The following is a 21,940-nucleotide window of genomic DNA, read 5'->3' as shown; positions in this document are numbered from 1 at the left end:
TCTAACTTTTAATTCAAAGTTATTTAGTTGGATCACATTACTTTAGTGCTAAAGCATGAATACTGATAAATGAAAAAATTGAATTTCATTTTAATAAACTATAATTCAGAAATTAAAATTAAAATCATCACCAAAGTGATCAAAATTTCTTATGAAAATTTCATCCAGGTCAGCAGAAATGTGGTTCACATGATAAAGACAGAAGAAGGAGAATATTCTTATGGATCAACTAAAGAAATACTGCTATAAGGTTAAAACATAACATTTTCATAAATTATAAGATTCTTGATATTTTAAAAATATAAATTCATTTAAAAATCATTACTTAAAACTTCGTACATAAAATGATGAGTTATTAATATATTAAGTTGCATTATTTTAAATTGCCTACTTTACATATTCACACAAAACACAATTGCCTTGTCTAATATAGCCCTTGACCTCAAAAGGCTTAGGCCTACTTTAGAAGATAATGAAAAAGTGAAACAATTATAAGAAAACTAATTCAGGGTGTCATCAATTTCTCAAACCAAAGATTCAGAGAATGGAAAAATCATCATGGGCTGGAACAGTGGGGGAAGTTTCACTGAGAAATAGACTTGGTTTGTTCCTTGCAGGACAGGTTCGGCATGCATGCTTGGAAAGGTGACTCATGAGGGGCCCAGGAAAAAAGCAGTATGCACAAACTTTGGGCAAGAAAATAGGAACAAGGGTAGGAAAAGACAGAGGTAATGTAGGAAGTAAAGAAAAAGTAGAAACACAGTCTGCCCTCTGTGTCTGCAGGACTGTGTCTTTGTGGATTCAACTAATAGAAAATAAAAAATATTTTTAAAAAACTATGTATAGTGAGCCAAGTGTGGTGGCATATGCTTATAATCCCAGTGTCTCGGGAGGCTGAGGCAGGAGGATCGAAAGTTCAAAGCCAGCTTCAGCAATTTAGGAAGACTCTAAACAACTTAGTGAGACCCTGTCTCAAAATATAAAATAAAAAGGGCTGGGGATGTGGTTAAGGGATTAAGCATCCCTGGGTTCAATCCCCAGTACAAAAACAACAACAACAATAACAACTGTGTATGAACACATATAGACTATTTTTCTTGTCATTATTCCTTAAAAAAATCAATATAACAATTATTTATGTAGGACTTACATTATATAAGGTATTATGAGTGATATAGAGACAATGTCAAGTCTGGAGAAGATATGTCCAGGTCATATGCAAATGCTATACCATTTTATATAAAGGACTTGAGCATCAGTAGCTTTGATATCTGCAGAGGCCTGGAACACTCTCCCATGGATCCCAAGGGACAACTGTATTTCGTTTTTTAAATGGTGGGACATAATTTTGAAATAGAGTTATATTTATTAGAACCTTAAAGGCCACCCCAGAATTAGAACTGGCTATTCCAGGCCACAGAGTCACTATATACCCCTGCCTAAGATACAGGCATCCAAGAGTGGTGTTTCTGGTGGTGTGCATTATGTATGCATCTTAACAAAAGCAGCTTGGAGTGCTTTGGACCATCCCACCGAAACTCAGAATATACCAGCTGACACAATCATATCTTTTTTTTTTTTTAAACAGATTTTCAAGCTTTTGGGGTTACTTCTATTCAGAATGAAGACCCATAAAGTTCTATCTGGATACAAATCACTACTGAGTTCTCTGAGAATTTCAAGTGGGTCGGAGGCTTTGTGACCAGAAGGTGAGAAACTACCTTGATCCTGCATCCTTCCCACAGGCAGATCCCCCACTGACAGCCACAGGGGTTTGGCCTATGTCAAGGCTCTCAGATCAGGCACTGAGATTACTTGCCAAGCATTAATCTCTGTGAGACCAGACACACTGTTCAAAGAGATGTCACTTCCGTGCCATTCTCCCCACTAAAGAGGAAGGCATTTCTGCAAGCTATATTTTTGCCAGCTCGTCCATCAGAGAATATTTATTTGTTCATTAATTTCTTTTATGAACATTGTACAAGTTACACAGTACAGTACCTCCTGATCATTTATTGCCCAGATTTACACTCCGTGACTTGATGGAAGGTGCAGTTCCAGAATGGAACTCTCTCCTCTGAGTAAGCAGTTATGCTGCAATTTACAGGATCAAGACAATTCTTTTTAGACACCGTAATTAGCACTGGTCTTATTTATATATCTCCCTTAACATTGTGTCCCCTTTAAAAATGCTTTTATTTAAAATGGCATGCAAGGAAATAGCTTGGCAGGCTTTTGGGGGTGGGGGAATAAACTGCTGATAAATCCATCTGTGAAAAACCATGGTACACAAATTAAAAGAGTAAGTTAACATTATATGCCCTAATCTCCCAGCTCCATTGTTTGTGCTTACGGTTTCTTGCAGAATATTCAAAAGATACATTTTCCAGTAGACCAACTCCTTTTAGTCACACCCTGGAAATGCTTTGCTTATTCTAAATAGGTCCATTATACTCTCAGACACCTACATATTTAGTAAGTCCAGCCTTAGTAAAGTGACTGGTCTATACGGTTTCCTCCACTATTATTTATTTTGTCTTCTCCCAACTCCCCTTTTAAACAATTCACAGTCACCAAAAGATGTATTAAATTCCTCACCAAAGTTTCCCTACTAAGCTGATTCTGCCTCTAGCAGAGCAAGAGGCAGTAACTCAACAGTCCTGAAATTTCTTTTCTTAATTCTTAAATGTTTCCCTTCCTCCATCCCTTGTGAGATAGGTGAGAAAACCAATTGCCCCCACTGCTTAATGCTTCACAACTCAGAAACTCACTCCAGCCTTGTGATTTTGAATCCCAACCCAGCTGGTGGTTCCTGGATTTCAGGCTCTGAATATGAGTTCAGCACTTTTAAATCAATCACTCTGAACGGTATTTCTGTCAAATGGAAATCTTTTCTTCTTTGGCAGAAAAACTTTCCTGATATTTGGCTACAGCCTCAGAGAACTGAACAGTCTCATAAATGAAACCAGGATGTAGAAGAAAAATTAAACTAGATAAAATGTTCTAACATCGTCACGGGAAGAATCCTGTTCAGCAAGACAAGGCACCTCTGCACCCTGTAAGATTTTTCAAACAGTTCTCCCATTCCAGGCTAATGGCTTGCTGCAGTTCCACTAGCAAGGGGTTACCTGGGTTAGGTGGAAATGGATCCAGTTAACTACTCCTGGGATTCTACTCCCCCTAACTTAAAATTTTCTCAAATTATTAAAATGCTTTAAGAATCAGGTTACTTCATAAATTTTGCTTGTTATTGTTCTTAGCAGGTTATGTTCCCTTTCAAAGTCCAGTTATTGGTGGAATTGCTTAGCCAGATGTGATTCAGCAGTTTTGGATGTTCTTCCCTCTCCATTTCATTAGGACTAGTTTAAAATCTCAAACCTTGAAAATAAGAAATAACATCAAAGCCCTGGAAACAGTAGGAAAGATCAATTTTCTCTGGGACTTTGACTAGTAATAAAAAAAGAAATTTTATAATTTTTATAATTCATAAACTGTTCTCAACCAAATGTTGGCACAATCCATTGAGTTCCATACATGGCCCACTTCTGTTTTAGGGTAACACAGAAATTAATGGTTTCTATATTTCTCGGATTTCTACTATGCATTTTTACTTCATGAATACATGAGTGTCCCATTACATAAAGCAATCTGAACTTCTGGGCATGGTGGCACATGCCTGTGATCCCAGTCTTTCAGGAGGCTGAGGCAGGAAGATACCAAGTCTGAGGCCAGCCTCAGCAACTTAGTGAGACCCTAAGCAACTTAGTAAGACACTGTCTCAAAATAAAAAAAAACAAAAAGGGCTGAGGATGTAACTCAGAGGTAAAATTTCCTTGGGTTTAATCCCTAGTACAATTTTTTTTAAATAAAGCAATTTACATATGTAACAAAATATCAACTGTAAAACTTATTAGGAAACAACCTCGGGGAGGTGATAATGTCCACCAGACTGCATGAAGGACATTTGTAGTTTCCTGTCATTTTCCATATGGTAGATATTTTTACTATCTCTTGATATCTTCATTATACTCAAAATACTTCACATAATCTAATGCATGTCTTAAAATTATTCAATATATAGATAACCATTGATTTATGAACATTGAACCTGAGATTTCTGAGCTCTAAGTTACCCTGTAGTTGGTAGTTACAGGGGAATGTTAATAATGAGAAAGAAATTTAAACATATGTGGAACTGAACAAGTTTGATAAATTCATGGAGAAAATATTGAAGTAAGTACCTTCATTCATTCATGCATTCATTCATTCATTCAATCTTTATCCAGCACATATTTATGATTTACTGTTTTTGAGTATAGAATGCCAAGCATTGTGTTAGTTATAGGAATTCATCAGTAAGTGAAATAGACATGGTCCCTGTCTTCCTGAATTCAGAACATCGATCTCCTTGAAGCAGGAGGGCCAAGCTCTTAAACTGTTCAATGAAACATGGTTGGACTCAATTGCTGCAGAATTCTGAAAATCTAATCTAAATATGCCACAGGGAACACTAAGGCAGGGCCATAAGCGGTGTGGATAGCTAGGAAAATCATAGAACTTTTGAGTTAAAAGCATCTTAAAGACTTTATATCCTAATCCCTTTATTAGCTCAACTGAAATTTTTGTTTATTTTTATGGATGAGCTGAGTCTAGAACACTTATCTCTTGACACCCAGAAAAGTACTCAACAAATGGTTGCTCTTTGAATATTTATAAAAACAATCCAACTTCTAAGTGTAGGCATAGTATAAAAGAAGGTGTTTTAGGTTAAACTGTGTCCACCCTAAACTCATATGTCAAAGTCTGTTCATGGTTTGGATGTAGAATGTCCCCCAAAACCTCATGTGTTCAGAGGTGGAGTTTTGAGGAAATGATTGGGTCAGGAGGGCTCTGACCTCATCGGTGGATTAATCCATTGTCAGTTGAATAGAGTGAGCAGGTCATTGGGGGTATACCCTGCCTGGAAGGGTTCATCTCTCTGACCCCTTCCTCTCTGTTTCTTTGCTTCCCAGCTGCTGTGTTAATCACTTTTCCTCTGCCATGGGCTTGCTCCATGATGTCTCACTAAGGCCTAGAGAAATGGAGCTGGCAGACCATTAACTGAAACATCTGAAATGGTCAGCCAAAATATACTTTTCCTCCCTTGAGTTATTTATGCCAGGTATTTTGGTCACAGTAATACAATGCTAACACAAAGTCCTTACCTCTAGTTCTTCAAAATGTGACCTTAGATAGAATTTTTTGCAGATGCAATTAGTTAAGAAGAGGTCCTTTTGGAATAGGGTGAATCCCTAATCCTATATGGCCGGTGTCTTTACAAAGAGAAGGAATCTGGAAACTGATGTGCACCCAGGGAGAATACCACGTGAAGACTTGTGTTGTGCTACCACAAATGAAAAAACTACCAGAAGTTAGAAAAGAAGCCTGGAACCTCCACAGGGAGCATGACTCTGGTGAACTCTGGTCCCAGCTTTTCTGCTTCCAAAACTGAGAGACAAGAAATTTCTGTTGTTTAAGCCACACAGAGCGCTTCATTACAAAAGTCTTAGGAAACTAACATGAGGACAATTCCACTTGAGGTTTATTCAGTTTGCTTATTCACTTGTCTATATTTTTATCAAACAAGTATGTATAAAGCACCTAATATGTGCCAAACAGCACAAAACACTGAAAGTCCAAAAATGTATTAACCTGATCTCTATCTTTATAAAAATCAACGAATATTTCAGTATTGAATAATTGTGCTGTTGGGTTCCTCCCACCTTAATCTGGGATCTACTTCCCATCGGTATGGTTCTCTCCCAATAAATATGATTTATTTCCCCCAATTGATACTGAAAGACTGGATTCCACTTCTATCTTGGGCTCAGCCTCTTCCCTGGAAATACATGAAATTGTTGGTTCCCAGGAGTAGTTACTCTCTCCAATCAGTGAGTCATGGACTGGGGATGTAATCCAGGCCAGTGACAGTCCCTTAGCATGCTATTAAACCAAGCATCTCCAATCCACCCACAGAAGAGTGCAAAGAGGACAGCATTGAGTCCTTGTCATGCTTTATCAGGGCCATAAAATGAGTCTTTAAAATTTTAAAGTTTTCAAATGAAATATACAAAGGTTGATTATTTAGCAGTTTATCAACTTTACCCTTCTGTGGCAAAGGGAACAGATGATAAAATTGTTCAAAGGAGGCTTCAAAACTACTTTGTGCCATTTTATTGCAACTTTAAACAGGACTAAAAGCAAGTCTCCCAGCAGGCCCCTGGCCAGCTTTGCTGCCTTCCCCTCTGAGAGCAAATTTGCTTCCTACAGCAGCTGATGCTGCTGGAAGCAGGCCCTCTCCACTCTCCCTGGGACCACATGGTCTCTGCTTCCAGGGCCGTGTTTGTGACAACCAGAAGCTAGAGGATTCGGGGGAATCTTGGTCACCGAACCAACAGTGGGAAGAGTTATGCTTTAAATTGTTACCGCTTTTTGATTACCTGTTGCCTTCCTCCATTGCCCAGTGATCACCTCCTCCAAGTCTTCCTGTCCCCACCACCACCACCAGAGAGGTCACATGCAAGCAGAGAACTGCATGCATGCAGTAAGAATGAATTAAAGAGGAACACAAAGTTAGTCAAATGTTACACTGACCCTTAAGTAATTTCTGTGTATGAGGAGGGTAGGGGTCCCACATATGTATAATAGAAGGGGGGAGAAAATGAATTGTACTTCTCTCAAGTTATGAGGAACGTGTTCAATATTCCTATTTCCAGAAAGCCCCCTGGGAAAGCCCAAAAAAGGAACTCTTAAGTGGATTTATGATGTCCTATAGTTCATGATTTTAGTACAGTTGCTAGTTTTTACTTGAGACCAATTAATTCCCTTTAAATCCTACCTTTTTAACCTAAAAACAATAAAATAAAATAAAAGCCCATAAGGTGGAGCCTCCCTTTTAAATGGCAGAAAATGAGCCCAGGAGTCCTGTACAAATAAGGTCTCTTTAGAGTCTCTTAGTCCTTTGGAATTGGCTTTATTGTCTCTTCTCAGCTGCAAGAGAGCACACTGGGAAGCTGAAATGTTACCCCAGTGGGTTTGTATCAGACTTCTTAGGATCCAGCCTCTGCCCTTCCAGCTACCATATTAAGAAAGGCAATTAGAAAATCTACAGCTACCACACAAGTAACTCAAAGTGAAGTGCAGAGAAAACTATAAGCTACAACCAATGGCTAGGAGAACACAGAGAGAGTGAAAATTAAGGAACATGTTGTTACTATAATTAAATATCCATTCACTTAGTCATTTACTTTTTTCAAAAATATTTATTGAGCATCTACTACACTCCAAGTACCATGCTAACATTTAGGTACCTAATGTTATACAAAAATAGACATGATTACTATCCCCACAGAGCTCACAGTTTGATGAGGGAGAGGCATCAAATAATGATGTAAATAAATTAATTAAAAGTACAAGTGTTAAGTAGTGTGAAGGATAATTATATGGTACCATGTGGGTAAAAACGAGTCAGTTTTACCCAGCCTGGGGTAGAGGTAGTGGTGGGAGGGTCTCAGAGAAGGCCAGCCTGAAAAATTAATGATTGAACTTTGATTTAGAGAAACAGCAGGAATCAATTATACAGTTAGAGGGGAAGTTGGGGACCCGGTCAGGAGTTCTCCAGGCAGAGTGCAGGAGGGGGTGACCTGTCCTTCATCAAAAAAAGAAGGTACATGTAGACTCTGAAGGGAAACCTGCGTGCCTGACCATGGGAGAGAAAGGGATGAGATTAAAATTCCGTGGTTGATAGGAAGCAGCCAGTTCATGCAGAGCTGGGCAGAACCTATTCCAACTGTTAGAAGTGACCCCAGGAGCAATACAGAGCCACACAGAGACCTCAGGTGGGGAGAGGAAGGGGTGAGAGGACCAGTGCACCTACCGGGATCCAGTGGAGTTAGCTGTACCTCACAAAACTGCGTGCTGCCCTTCTAGAGCTACATCTCCCAGGAACCAAAGCAGCACGAGTTGTCCTTGCACACTGATTGGACGACTTCCTATTCCCCAACATGTGGAATGACAAATCACTATTAAAAATGCAGCAGTCTGGACCACACACCTAGTGAGATTAGCAACTAATAATAGATTCAGAAAACAAAAATGCTCCATTTGGAATATCTCAGCAGAGCCACCTGCTAAGAGAGTAAGGAGAACTACATGAAGGTATTTCTGTGTTGCCTTTAATTTGCTTCCATATCTATATACAACCTCTAACACAGCAAATACTCTTAACTATCAAAGTTTATCAAAAGTGAGGGTAATGTAATTTAAGTTGTTTACCTTCAGGAATAATGAGCTGATTCATAACAACAGAGCAGAAACCATACTTTCAAGCTACTGGCCAAGAAAATCTGGCGATTACCCAAATTTGAGTAAATCACACCACAAACACATGTTGATTTTGGCCACCCCTCTTTACTTAACTAAATGTTGATTTCAAATTATCTGAACTCCCCATATTCACTTTTACTCTGTTCCTCAACACACTATGGACTGGGGGCTTTTCTCAAAATTCAGATCTGCCTGTGCCATTCATGGTCAAACTCTTTAGCAGGGCCTGGGTGCCTCAGCCCCACCTGGTCTCCAGCCTCCTGCCACTGTGTGCTCCTGCTTTCTGTGCAGGGTACTCCATGAGAGGGAACCCATGCCTAGAACAAGATTTTCTCCCTGTCCTTGGGATGCATATGCCCTGGTGAGAAACACTATATTACATCACATGGATTACACTATATGACAGCTACATAAATGGGCAACTTTTGACAGAGTAACTGCAGGATACCAGCAGAGCACTTATGACCAATGCTTATTCCAGTCTTATAGAGTCTAGGAAACTTTTCTAGATTCAGTGTCATGTAATATGCAGCCCAGGAGTGAAGACCACATGGTCCAAGGTGGTATTCTGTGTGTTCCAATGCTGGTTATTCTCTTTCTTTCTTCTATGCTGATCTTCTTTTCCACCACTTTGTGCACTAAATTCCTTGAAGACAAAGACTATTACTTACCCTTAAATATCCTGGACATTGTTCACACAGTGCTAACCACATGGCATGCACTTCCAAATATATGTTGACCAAGTAATAGGATATTAAATTCTTACCTCGGGTGTGTGGGACAAGGGAGGGACTGGTTAGTGATTCCTCCAAATCAATGAAGAATGGAAAGCAGAGCTATGTGGAGGAGGCTGGCACCAAGACAAAGCTCTCTTGGTACTTAAATTTTTTTTTTAATTTAACTGTGATAATGATATAATGGCTCTATGATTTAATTGGCAGGTAGGAGCCAGAAAAAGACCTCACTAACTCACACTAATGAGAGGTAAACCCATTGCAGTCCGACTGAGGTCGCTCTTGGTAATTGATTTTTCTATTTTTAAAATATGTACTTGGCTCACTCCAGCCAACATACACACAAGTTGACTGCAACACAGAATACACTTTGTTCTTTCATTTTGTCAAGTGTAGTTGCATTTTAATTATTTATGATAATACTTAATAGTATATTAGTAAGTGTCCTGTAGTGTGGCATGTAAAAGTAATGAAGTCTTAGTAATATGAGAACACGATAGAGCTCTCAGCTATTAAATCTTCACTGAGAAGTGAAGTAAGACTGCGGGCTGCTTTGTGAGAACTGGAGGTTTGCAGATTAGGGAAGTGAAAATTAGCAAACTTTTTTGAATTACATTTATGAAGTATATGGTGATATTTTAAAATTCATTGAATATGACTAATATGTTTGAATATGAAAAAATATGTTAAATGCATGTTTCTTTTAGACTTCTTATAAAAAAAAAAAACCTCAGCTGGTTTTCTACTTGATGGCATTCTTTTATATCCTTTATTTTTATTTCTAACTCCCACAAAACACATTCTATCTCCAGATTATTAAGAATAATTTGAGCATGTGAAGGTTTTTTAAATTTTAAATTAATCTCTCTTATGGTTATGGATGGAATTATAATCATTTCCTGAGGAAAAATAAGATTAATGTTTTAAAAGTTATATAAGACTTGACTTCATATTTTTGCTATTGGTATATTTTACATAGTTTTTTTACTTAAATATTCTGTTACATCCAACTTTCCAATTCTAAATTCCAGAAATAAATTTTACAAGATCCAGTTGAATAAATGTCTGCCAGACACTCCACCAAACCTTACCTCCACTTTCCCCTCCCTCAAAAAGGACCCTCCTTTCCTGCAGCAGGGTCTTTGTTCTTTTCTATCATTTTAGAGGTGTTTGCCCAGTGTCTTTGTCTGGGTAATAAAATTGTTTCCCAATTCTTTCTGGTTTTTCTTTGTGGATATGTCTTCCTCTTCTTTGAATAGCTCCTTCTTCATTTCCTTCCATTTCCTCCTCATCCCCCTGATTTCTCACAGCTCATCCCTCCCCTCTTCAAAATCCTTATTGGCACCATGTCTTTATTCTAATCAGTTATGTTCCCTCATCCACTAATTTTGTGGATTCTTTTTTTTCTCACCTTGCACCACACTTATAAAAGACTGAAATACACATTTTGTCCTAATACTAAAATATTGAGGGTATCTGTGTTTTGAAGTTTCAAGTAATCAATTTTTATTGTAGAGTTCCCATAGTGACTCCAAGTTCATTGGTGAAAGAATAGGAATTGAATATGCATAATGAGAACAATTGTAGAAAGAAGTTTTATCTTATTGTAAAAATGAAAATCCAGGGACAAAGGAGATCTTATCTCCATTTTCATGATTAGTAACTAAGGCAAGTTTGCAAATAAATATCAAAATTATTATCCTAGATGAATACTTTGACAACTAATCTTCTGTAGAGAATACATATATATGTATGTGTGTGAGTGTATGTGTGTGTGTGTATAATTAGATATATATATATATATAATTAGTCACTCCTAGAGATTAAAATATTTATTCATTCATCTTGAAAGAAATGGTTGATAATGACTGGAAATTTTGTTGTGAACATTAATGGTACTTCCATGAACATAGAAAAGTTATGCAAGTCATGGTGTCTAAAGAACATAGCCAGAACAAACAAACCAGGAATCTTTATGTACCAGGTTTTCCAAGAGGATGACCTGGAACTCACTCAAAGTGTATGTAGAGAATTCAAGCAAACTGTACTTGGGAATTTGCTCTAAGAGGCTTAACCAAAGTTGTAGTACCTCAAGCATTATATCATCAATCGGTGGCAGATGCTCTATCCCCAGGGAAAGATACTAGCAAGAATAAAGTGGATCAGAATTCAGAGTTCCTCAGAATAGGGATTTCAAGAAAGTGGGCAAAAAATTAATGAATATCTCAAGTCTAGAAACTTGGGCACATAAAGAAAGATGGCAACTCAATAACCCAATGGACTTTAAGAAGCAACAGTCCCGGGTTTGATTAGTACCACATAAAATATAGGACCACAACGGCTAGGACTGGAGTGATCATATTTCATGCTCTGGTCCTGTGAGAGACACAGCTGTTGCCAACTATGAATCTAGACTGCTTTGGGAACTGTGGTAAGGGTCTTCCCTCAGGAGAAACAAGAAACACAGCTGGGCAAGACAGAAGCAGAAACTGACAAGCAGTAATTTCCAAAGTCAGATATCTATGTCTATATATGTATCCATTTACATACACAAATAAATGTGTATTTATGGATACATATGCATGTATACCAACAAGGCACAACTCTTCTGCATTTTGCACCAGAGACATATGTGGCCTTAAAGTTCTAGGTAGGTTACTGTATGAAGATACCACTCCTTTATTTACTCCAAATGTATCCAGGAATACGTGAGATTTGACATGGTCCACATTCTAGTGTTTTCCAGTACTACAGACTAGATAACTTGAAAACTCTCCAAGCTATCAAACATATAGAAACTTAAGAGAAAAATTATAACACACATCCTTTTAAATGCATAGGCAAGGTTGCAAGAAACCCAGGTTTCAAAAATAAATAAGAAATTAACAAGCAGTGCAGTGATCTAGAGCTGTGCTAGTAGGAAGGGGCTAACATTCTCAGCAACCAAAGGGTAAGAGCAAGGACTGGAAGCACCAAGAACGAAGAGTGGTACAACTGCTATGAATCTGGAATTGCACAGCATAAATTTAAAACCCCTCCCCATTGGTATAGGAAAACAGTAAGGATGCTTTTCTGTATAAACAAGTAAGGGGACTGGGGCTCCAGCAGCTGCCCAGGGAGGAGTGGTGAGGAGAGCTGTGTGGACTCAGAACACCGGGGCCTGCCCTGAGGAGGAGGAGGAGGAGCGTGGCCACGTGGATTTGGAGTGACTGCACCAGAGCTACAGGCGGTTGCCAGAGGAGAAGCCGCGGGGCGAGCTGTTTGACTCAGAACGACTGCTTCTGAACCCCGGGGCCTGCCCTGAGGACAAGGAGGAGGAAGAGCAGCGCGGCCGCTTGGATTCGAGGTGACTACACCAGAGCTACAGGCGGTTGCCAGAGGAGGGGCTGCGTGGCGAGCTGTTTGAACTCTGACCACTTCTGAACACCGGGGCCTGCCCGGAGGAGTAGGAGGAGGAGGAGGAGCGCGGCGGGTCGTTTGGACTCGCAGTGACTGCATTAGTGCTCCAGGCGGCTGCTCAGAGGAGAAGGCGAGTGGTGAGTTGTTTGGTCTTAAAGTGACAGCTCCTGAACACAGGGGGGCTGCCTGGAGGAGAAGCGTGGTGGGTCGCATGGTCTTGAGTGGCCGCACCAGAGCTCCGGGTGGTTGCCCAGAGGACCCGTGCAGCGGGTCACGTGGATTCAGAGCCACTCAGAGTGACCGCTCCTGAACCCCCGGGGGGTTATCTGGAGAAGGTGGAGGAACGGGGAGGGTCACTTTGACTCGGAGTGATTGATTGCCCAGGGCTACAGGTGGTTGGTGGGAGGTGGAGGCACGCAGTGAGTTTCTTGGACTCCTAGTGACCGCACCGGAATACTGGGCGGCTGTCTGGAGGAAAGGCGTGTGGCGGGTCTCTGGGTCTCAGAGCAATTGTACGGGGCCCCAGGTGGCTGCTCAGAGGAGGGGCCACATAGCCAGGCGATTAGGTGCAGAGCAGGGTCCCAGGATATAGGAGGCTTCTTGGTGGAAGAGCCACACAGAGACAGGCTTAGGGCGGAGCGAAGGTTCTAGGCCTGCGGGCAGATTCTCTGAGGAGGGGCAGCCTGAGGAGATTTATATGCGAAGGGTGAGGCTCCCAGGCCCAGAAGGTAGGGCTGGACCCCTGGGAACTTTACAGAGGAAGGCAGCCCAGCCCAGGCGGTATCTGTAAATTGAGGGGAACCTCTAGGAGGGAACTGACCAGCGAGACCTCCCCACTGGGTGAGTCTTCCCTGCCAGGTGAGGTTTCCCCACAAGGACGGTAAAACCAGAGACTCAGGCCCAAACAGGCTTTTCCTCAGCCCGCAGCCTAGGTCCCCTTTGGATGACCATTGGTCAACAAGTGGAGGCACCTCTGCCCACTAGCAGGGATTATACCCCACCTGAAGGCCACCACTCCTAGAGAGGCAGCTTCCTTGTGGAGCACCGCATTATCAACTTCCTCCAAGACTTCAGCCTACTGAAGGCTAAGAGGGGATATATATAGAAATCTTCAGGGATATTGTAAGTCAATAGAGGAAATCTGCAATATCTCAGCGGTCCACTGATACCTGAACAATATAAGAAAACAAGGAAAGAAAATGCTGCAAACAAATCTAGATGTTACATCAATAAAACCCAATGACAGCATGGCAGAAGAAATGACAGAAAAGGAGTTCAGAATGTACATAATTAAAATGATCAGAGAAGCAAACGATGAGATGAAAGAGCAAATGCAAGCATTGAATGATCGCACCAATCGACAGTTAAAAGAGCAAATACAGGAAGCAAAAGATCATTTCAATAAAGAGTTAGAGATATTGAAAAAAAAAACCAAACAGAAATCCTTGACATGAAGGAAACAATAAACCAAATTAAGAACTCCATAGAAAGCATATCCAATAGGATAGAACACCTGGAAGACAGAACCTCAGACAATGAAGACAAAATATTTAACCTTGAAAACAAAGTTGAACAAACAGAGAAGATGGTAAGAAATCATGAACAGAATCTGCAAGAATTATGGGATATCATGAAAAGGCCAAATTTAAGAATTATTGGGATTGAGGAAGGCCTAGAGAAACAAGCCAAAGGAATGAACAATTTATTCAATGAAATAATATCAGAAAATTTCCCAAATCTGAAGAATGAAATGGAAAATCAAGTTCAAGAGGCTTACAGGACTCCAAATACACAAAATTACAACAGACCCACACCAAGGCACATTATAATGAAAATACCTAACATACAAAATAAAGACAGAATTTTAAAGGCTGTGAGAGAAAAGAACCAAATTACATTCAGGGGGAAACCAATACGCATATCAGCAGATTTTTCAATCCAGACCCTAAAAGCTAGAAGGGCCTGGAACAACATTTTTCAAGCCCTGAAAGAAAATGGATGCCAACCAAGAATCTTATACCCAGCAAAACTTACCTTCAAATTTGACGATGAAATAAAATCCTTCCATGATAAACAAAAGCTAAAAGAATTTACAAAAAGAAAGCCAGCATTACAGAACATTCTCAGCAAAATATTCCATGAGGAAGAGATGAAAAACAAAGAAGCAAATCAGCAAAGGGAGGAATTATCCTAAAGGAATTGTCAAATAAAGGAGGAAACAAGTTGTGTCAAACAAATAAATAAAAAATGAACCAAATGACCGGGAAACCAAATCATATCTCTATAATAACCCTGAATGTTAATGGCCTGAATTCATCAATCAAAAGACATAGACTGGCAGATTGGATTAAAAAGAAAGGTCCAACAATATGTTGCCTGCAAGAGACTCACCTCATAGAAAAAGATACCCATAGACTAAAGGTGAAAGGATGGGGAAAAACATACCATGCACATGGACTCAGCAAAAAAGCTGGAGTATCCATCCTCATTTCCGATAATGTGGACTTCAAGCCAAAGTTAGTCAGAAGGGATAAAGAAGGTCATTTCATACTGCTTAAGGGAAGCATAAATCAGCAAGATATAACAATCATAAACATCTATGCCCCAAACAGTGGCTCATCCATGTATGTCAAACAAATCCTTCTCAATTTCAGAAACCAAATAGACCATAACACAATAATACTAGGTGATTTTAACACGCCTCTCTCACCACTGGACAGATCTTCCAGACAAAAATTGAACAAAGAAACCATAGATCTCAATAACACAATCAATAATTTAGACTTAACGGACATTTATAGAATATACCATCCAACCAAGAGCGAATACACTTTCTTCTCAGCAGCACATGGATCCTTCTCTAAAATAGACCATATATTATGCCACAAAGCTAATGGTAGCAAATACAAGAAGATAGAGACACTACCATGTATTCTATCAGATCATAATGGATTGAAGTTAGAAATAAATGAAAGAGTAAAACACAGAAACTATTCCAACATCTGGAGATTAAACAATATGCTATTATATGATGAATGGATAACAGAAGATATTAGGAAGGAAATTAAAAAATTCTTAGAGGTAAATGAGAACAAAGAAACATCATATCAAATTCTCTGGGACACTATGAAAGCAGTACTTAGAGGGAAATTTATTTCATGGAGCGCATTTAATAAAAGAAGTAAAACTCAACAAATAAATGACCTAACACTACAGCTCAAAGCCCTAGAAAAAGAAGAACAGAACAGCACCAAAAGTAGTAGAAGACAGGAAATAGTTAAACTCAGAGCTGAAATCAATGAAATTGAAACAAAAGAAACAATACAAAAAATTGACAAAATAAATAGTTGGTTCTTTGAAAAAATAAACAAAATTGATAAACCTTTAGCCACACTAACAAAGAGAAGACGAGAGAAAACCCAAATCACTAAAATTCGGAATGAACAAGGAAATATCACAACAGACAGGATGGAAATACAGAACATAATTAGAAGCTATTTTGAAAATCTATACTCCAACAAAATAGAAAATTTCGAAGACATCAACAGGTTTCTAGAGACATATGAATTGCCTAAACTGAATGAGGAGGACATAAACAATTTAAATAGACCAATTTCAAGTACTGAAATAGAAGAAGTCATCAAAAGCCTACCAACAAAGAAAAGTCCGGGACCAGATGGGTTCTCAGCCGAGTTCTACAAAATCTTTAAAGAAGAGCTCATTCCAATACTTCTCAAAGTATTCCATAAAATAGAAGAGAAGGGAACCCTCCCAAACTCATTCTATGAAGCCAATATCACACTGATACCTAAACCAGACAGAGACTCATCAAGGAAAGAAAATTTCAGACCAATATCCTTAATGAACATTGACGCAAAAATTCTCAACAAAATTTTAGCAAATTGCTTACAAAAACATATTAAAAAGATAGTGCACCATGATCAAGTGGGTTTTATCCCAGGGATGCAAGGTTGGTTCAACATCAGGAAATCAATAAACGTAATTCACCATATTAATAGACTTAAAGTCAAGAATCACATGATTATTTCAATAGATGCAGAAAAAGCATTTGATAAAATACAGCACCCCTTCATGCTCAAAACACTAGAACAAATAGGGATATTGGGAACATTCCTTAACATTGTAAAGGCCATTTATACTAAGCCCATGGCTAATATCATTCTAAATGGTGAAAAACTGAAAGCATTCCCCCTAAAAACTGGAACAAGGCAGGGATGCCCTCTTTCACCACTTCTATTCAACATCGTTCTTGAGACTCTGGCCAGAGCAATTAGACAAACCAAAGAAATTAAAGGGATACGAATTGGAAAAGAAGAACTCAAACTATCCCTGTTCGCTGATGACATGATTATATATTTAGAGGAACCTGGAAATTCCACCAGAAAACTCTTAGAACTCATAAGTGATTTCAGTAAAGTAGCAGGTTACAAGATCAATGCTCATAAATCCAACGCATTTTTATACATAAGTGATGAATCTTCAGAAAGAGAAATTAGGAAAAATACCCCATTCACAATAGCCTCGAAAAAAATAAAATACTTGGGAATCAATCTCACAAAAGAGGTGAAAGACCTCTACAATGAGAACTATACAACACTAAAGAAAGAAATTAAAGAACACCTTAGAAGATGGAAAGATCTTCCATGTTCTTGGATAGGAAGAATTAATATTGTCAAAATGGCCATACTACCTAAAGTGCTATACAAATTCAATGCAATTCCAATTAAAATCCCAATGACATACCTTACAGAAATAGAGGAAGCAATTATGAAATTCATCTGGAAGAATAAGAAACCCAGAATAGCTAAAGCAATCCTTAGCAGGAAGAGTGAAACAGGGGGTATTGCAATACCAGATCTTCAACTCTACTACAAAGCAATAGTAACAAAAACGGCATGGTATTGGTACCAAAATAGAAAGGTAGATCAATGGTACAGAATAGAGGACACGGACACAAACCCAAATAAATACAATTTTCTCATACTAGACAAAGGTGCCAAAAATATGCAATGGAGAAAAGATAGCCTCTTCAACAAATGGTGCTGGGAGAATTGGAAATCCATATGCAACAGAATGAAACTAAACCCATATCTCTCACCATGCACGAAACTCAACTCAAAATGGATTAAGGACCTTGGAATCAGACCAGAGACCCTGCAGATTATAGAAGAAAAAGTAGGTCCAAATCTTCAACTTGTTGGTTTAGGATTAGACATCCTTAACAGGACTCCCATAGCACAAGACATAAAAGCTAGAATCAACCACTGGGATATATTCAAACTAAAAAGCTTTCTCTCAGCAAAGGAAACTATCAGCAATGCGAAGAAAGAGCCTACAGAGTGGGAGAATATCTTTGCCAATCATACTTCAGATAGAGCACTATATCTCCAGAATCTATAAAGAACTCAAAAAACTCTACTCCAAGAAGTCAAATAATCCAGTCGACAAAGGGGCTAAGGAAATGAATAGACACTTCACAGAAGAAGATCTACAAGCAATCAACAAACATATGGAAAAATGTTCAACATCTCTAGTAATAAGAGAAATGCAAATCAAAACCACCCTAAGATTCCATCTCACCCCAATTAGAATGGCGATTATCAAGAATATGAGCAACAACAGGTGTTGGCGAGGATAAGGTACACTCATACATTGCTGGTGGGGCTGCAAATTGGTGCAACCACTCTGGAAAGCAGTGTGGAGAGTCGTTAGAAAACTTGGAATGGACCCTCCATTTGACCCAGCTATCCCACTCCTTGGCCTATACCCAAAGGACTTAAAATCAGCATACTACAGAGATACAGCCACATCAATGTTCATAGCTGCTCAATTCACAATAGCCAGACTGTGGAACCAACCTAGATGCCCTTCAATTGATGAGTGGATAAAGAAACTGTGGTATATATATACAATGGAATATATTACTCAGCCATAAAGAATGATAAAATTATGGCATTTGCAGGCAAATGGATGAAATTGGAGAATATCATGCTAAGTGAGATAAGCCAATCTCAAAAAGCCAAAGGACGAATGATATCGCTAATAAGTGGAGGATGACACATAATGGGGGGGAGGGAAGGGTTAGTGTTAGGGTTAGAGTTAGGGTTAGGGAGGGGGGCAAGTATGGAGGAAGGAAGTACTGTGTAGAGGGTAAAGAGGGGTGGGAGGGGTGGGGGGAAGGGAAAAAATAACAGAATGAATCAAACAACATTACTCTATGTAAATTTATGATTACACAAATGGTATGCCTTTACGCCATGTACAAACAGAGAAACAACATGTATCCCATTTGTTTACAATAAAAAAAAAAGAAAAAAAAAAAAAAAGAAGATGAAAGTAATACAAAGAAAAATGCTTTTAGAAGTGATCAACGGAGTATACATGAAAATTGCCAGCCAACAACTTAATTCCATGAATTCATTACCTTGAGAAGTATAATGATTCTTTCATATGGTCTCTTACTATGGGCAATGACTTCATGGAGGCCATTAGTTTTTAATGTTAACCAAGTAATATTCACAGACCTAAGCCATATGCTTAATAAAACAAATAGGTTTGTCTGAACAGGTAACTTTTAATAAAGATGAGTTAAAGTTAAAAAAAAAAAAAAAAAAAAAAACAAGTAAGGGAAAGGACTATACACCTTGTATTAGACAGCTTTTCATCTCTGTGCCAAAATACCTGATAAGAAAAAGGCGTGGCTTATTTTGGCTCATGGTTTTAGAGGTTCAGTCCATGGTCAGTTAACTCCATTCCTCCAGGTCCAAGATGAGACAGAACATCATGACAGAATAGCATGGTGGGGGAAAGCTACTCAGTTCATGGCACACCAAAAGCAGAGAGAGGGATTTAGGCACCAGGAACAAAATACAAACCCTAATGGCACACCCCCAGTAACCTACTTCCTCTAGCCACGCCCTATCTGCCTAGAGTTACTGCCCAGTTAGTTTTAAAATTATTAATCTACCAAATGGATTAATTCAGTGATTAAGTTACAGCTCTCATAATATAATCTTTTCTCATAATCTAATCTTCATACATCTCATATCTAAACCATAACAACTTGAGAATTTAGAACTTCATACTTTTCTTTAGACTGAAGTCTTTCAAATTTGAAGTACAAATGTGAGTACAGACCACCTCAAACTAGGATGTTTACAGGTCAGAGACCCAAATCACATGCTTGCTATGTAAAAGCAAACTAAGTTTTGGTGGAGGTGTAAACCCTCAACAAGGTGAATATGAGTCTCTCAGATAATCTTGATTCAAAACGGGATCACAAATCAGAATTTATGAAGCATGGTAGAAAATATTCTCCATAAATAAAGTCATTGCATGCAGGAAGCAGAGGATTATTCACGTAAGAAATTTAGATACTATAGAATAATTATGTTTAAGTTGATCAAATATTTTAAAAGGCAATGAAAGAATGATAAAATAATATACTATAAAAAGGGCTGTCAGTAATTTGAAAAATGGAATACAGCATATGTAATTCTAAAAATATAGATAATAATATATAATTAATCTTTTTAAATAAGATTAGATCTAGCTAAAGAAAGAATTACAAAATAGGAAAATAGAAGTATTCTTCTAATGTAAGATAAAAGATGAAGTTATGGCTAATGTGGAAGAAAGGTATTCCAAAGGAATCTAGAGTAAAATGGACAGAATTAAAAAGAGATAATATTGAAATGATCATTGAGAAATTGTTCCAAAATCGATATCATGGATTATAAGATTCAGGAAGTAGAAGTATTTCCGTACATGATAAATATAATTGAATCCACACCTACATATATCACAGCAAAACTTCAGAACTCCGAAGTATGAAAGAAGCTTCTAAAAGCCACCAAGGAGAAGAAAAATGCATATTTGAAGAATAAAATTATACCAATAGCAAAATTATCATAGCAACAATAAAAATCAAAGGGAAATGAGGAATATTTTAGTAAGTTGAAAGAAGAGAACTGTCAACCAGAATGATGTGCTATTGAGATCACCCTACAGAGATGGATGGACTTTTGACATTCTCCCCTTCCAAATTTGGCTCAGATATGGTAACTGATGTTGACACACACAAACACACACATACCAAGATTGTGTGAAAAGATCTACTAATCACAGATTAGGTTTTCTAGGGTGATTGGACACCCAAGGAGACCTGAAAACCACTGAAAGTTCAGGAAAAGGAGACTGGCGTGGGGTTTGTAGTTATGACATTGAAGAGCTAAAGAGAAGTTTTCCTTGCACTGTTCAGGATTTGCATGGTTTGAATTTTCTGCCACTAACAAAGAAAGGTACCTAAGAAACTAGTTAAAGACATATTTCATCAAAATCACACTGCATTGAGAAAATGTTGAAATGGGCACAAAATAAATTCAACTAAATCCTTAACTTACCAGTTGCTGGTATTTTTAATTTTGTTTTTTAGTTGTCAGTGGATCTTTATTTATTTATTTTTATTTATATGCGGCACTGAGAATCAAACCCAGTGCCTCACACCTGTTAGGCAAGCACTCTATCACGGAGCCACAACCCCAGCCCCCAGTTGCTGATTTTATGGTGCTGATCTTATGGAGAAAGGTAGACTGAGTACCCACAAGTGTCTTCTGCTTCTTTCCATAATTCCTGGGATGACGTGACAACTCTAGCTTCTTATTGCCTAACATCATGCCCTATTGGCCCCGCTTTTTGATTTTGCAAGTTGTCCACCCCAGGTTCAGGTATATACCAATTACTCTGCTACTTCCTCCTTCAAAACAAAATGTGCTGGGTATTAAGTTCACAGACGCTGAAGATTTTGTTCACCAGATTTTATTGATCTCCCCCACTTTCTTCCAGGTTCCCATAGTAAAGTCTTTTTCTTAGTCTAAACGAACACTGTCCAAAAGAAATAATTGGTCACATGTATCATTTCAGATTTTCTAGTAGCTACATTAAAAATAAGTTAAAAAGGGCTGGAGATATAGCTCAGTTGGTAGAGTGCTTGCCTTGCAAGCACAAGGCCCTGGGTTCAATCCCTAGCACCGCAAAAAAAAAAAAAAAAAGGTTAAAAATGTAATTGATAATATATTATATTTAACATATCCAAAATGGTACAAAAAATTGAGATGTTTTATATTCTAACTTTCTAAGTTTTCAAAATTTAGTTTGTATTTTATACCTACAGAATATCAATCAGATATTAACTTTTCATCAGAAGTACATGATATATATATTGAGACTTTATAACATTGAAAGAGCAGACTCACATGACTAAATGGTCCCCAAATAAATGTTTTAAAAATGATTTTAACTTTTAAATGCAAATTAATTTAAATCAAATTTAAGAGCTATTTTCTCCACCTTTCAAGTCATATTTTAAGTTTCAGTAGCCACGTGCTGATTAGCAGCTCCAAGTTGAACAACACAGACCATCC

At 38.3% G+C, this 21,940-nt stretch overlaps 2 long non-coding RNA genes across 2 annotated transcripts in view; one reads left to right on the top strand and one right to left on the bottom strand.

The window, feature by feature from the left end:
• Nucleotides 1-8,010, bottom strand: part of LOC306668292 — a 56,412-nt gene extending 48,402 nt beyond the window's left edge. Inside the window, exon 1 of the long non-coding RNA XR_013765837.1 lies at nt 7,916-8,010. This is a non-coding gene — a long non-coding RNA (uncharacterized lncRNA). The remainder of the gene's footprint in view (nt 1-7,915) is intronic.
• The window catches only part of LOC306668274, a 56,248-nt gene that overhangs the window by 4,104 nt on the left and 30,204 nt on the right, over nt 1-21,940 (top strand). Inside the window, exon 3 of the long non-coding RNA XR_013765806.1 lies at nt 1,589-1,709. This is a non-coding gene — a long non-coding RNA (uncharacterized lncRNA). The remainder of the gene's footprint in view (nt 1-1,588; nt 1,710-21,940) is intronic.

This window comes from Sciurus vulgaris (assembly GCF_902686455.1).
Source record: "Sciurus vulgaris genome assembly, chromosome: 1".
NCBI lineage: Eukaryota > Metazoa > Chordata > Mammalia > Rodentia > Sciuridae > Sciurus > Sciurus vulgaris.
Note: the sequence above shows the minus strand (reverse complement) of the source record. Positions and strands in the feature narration are given on the sequence as shown.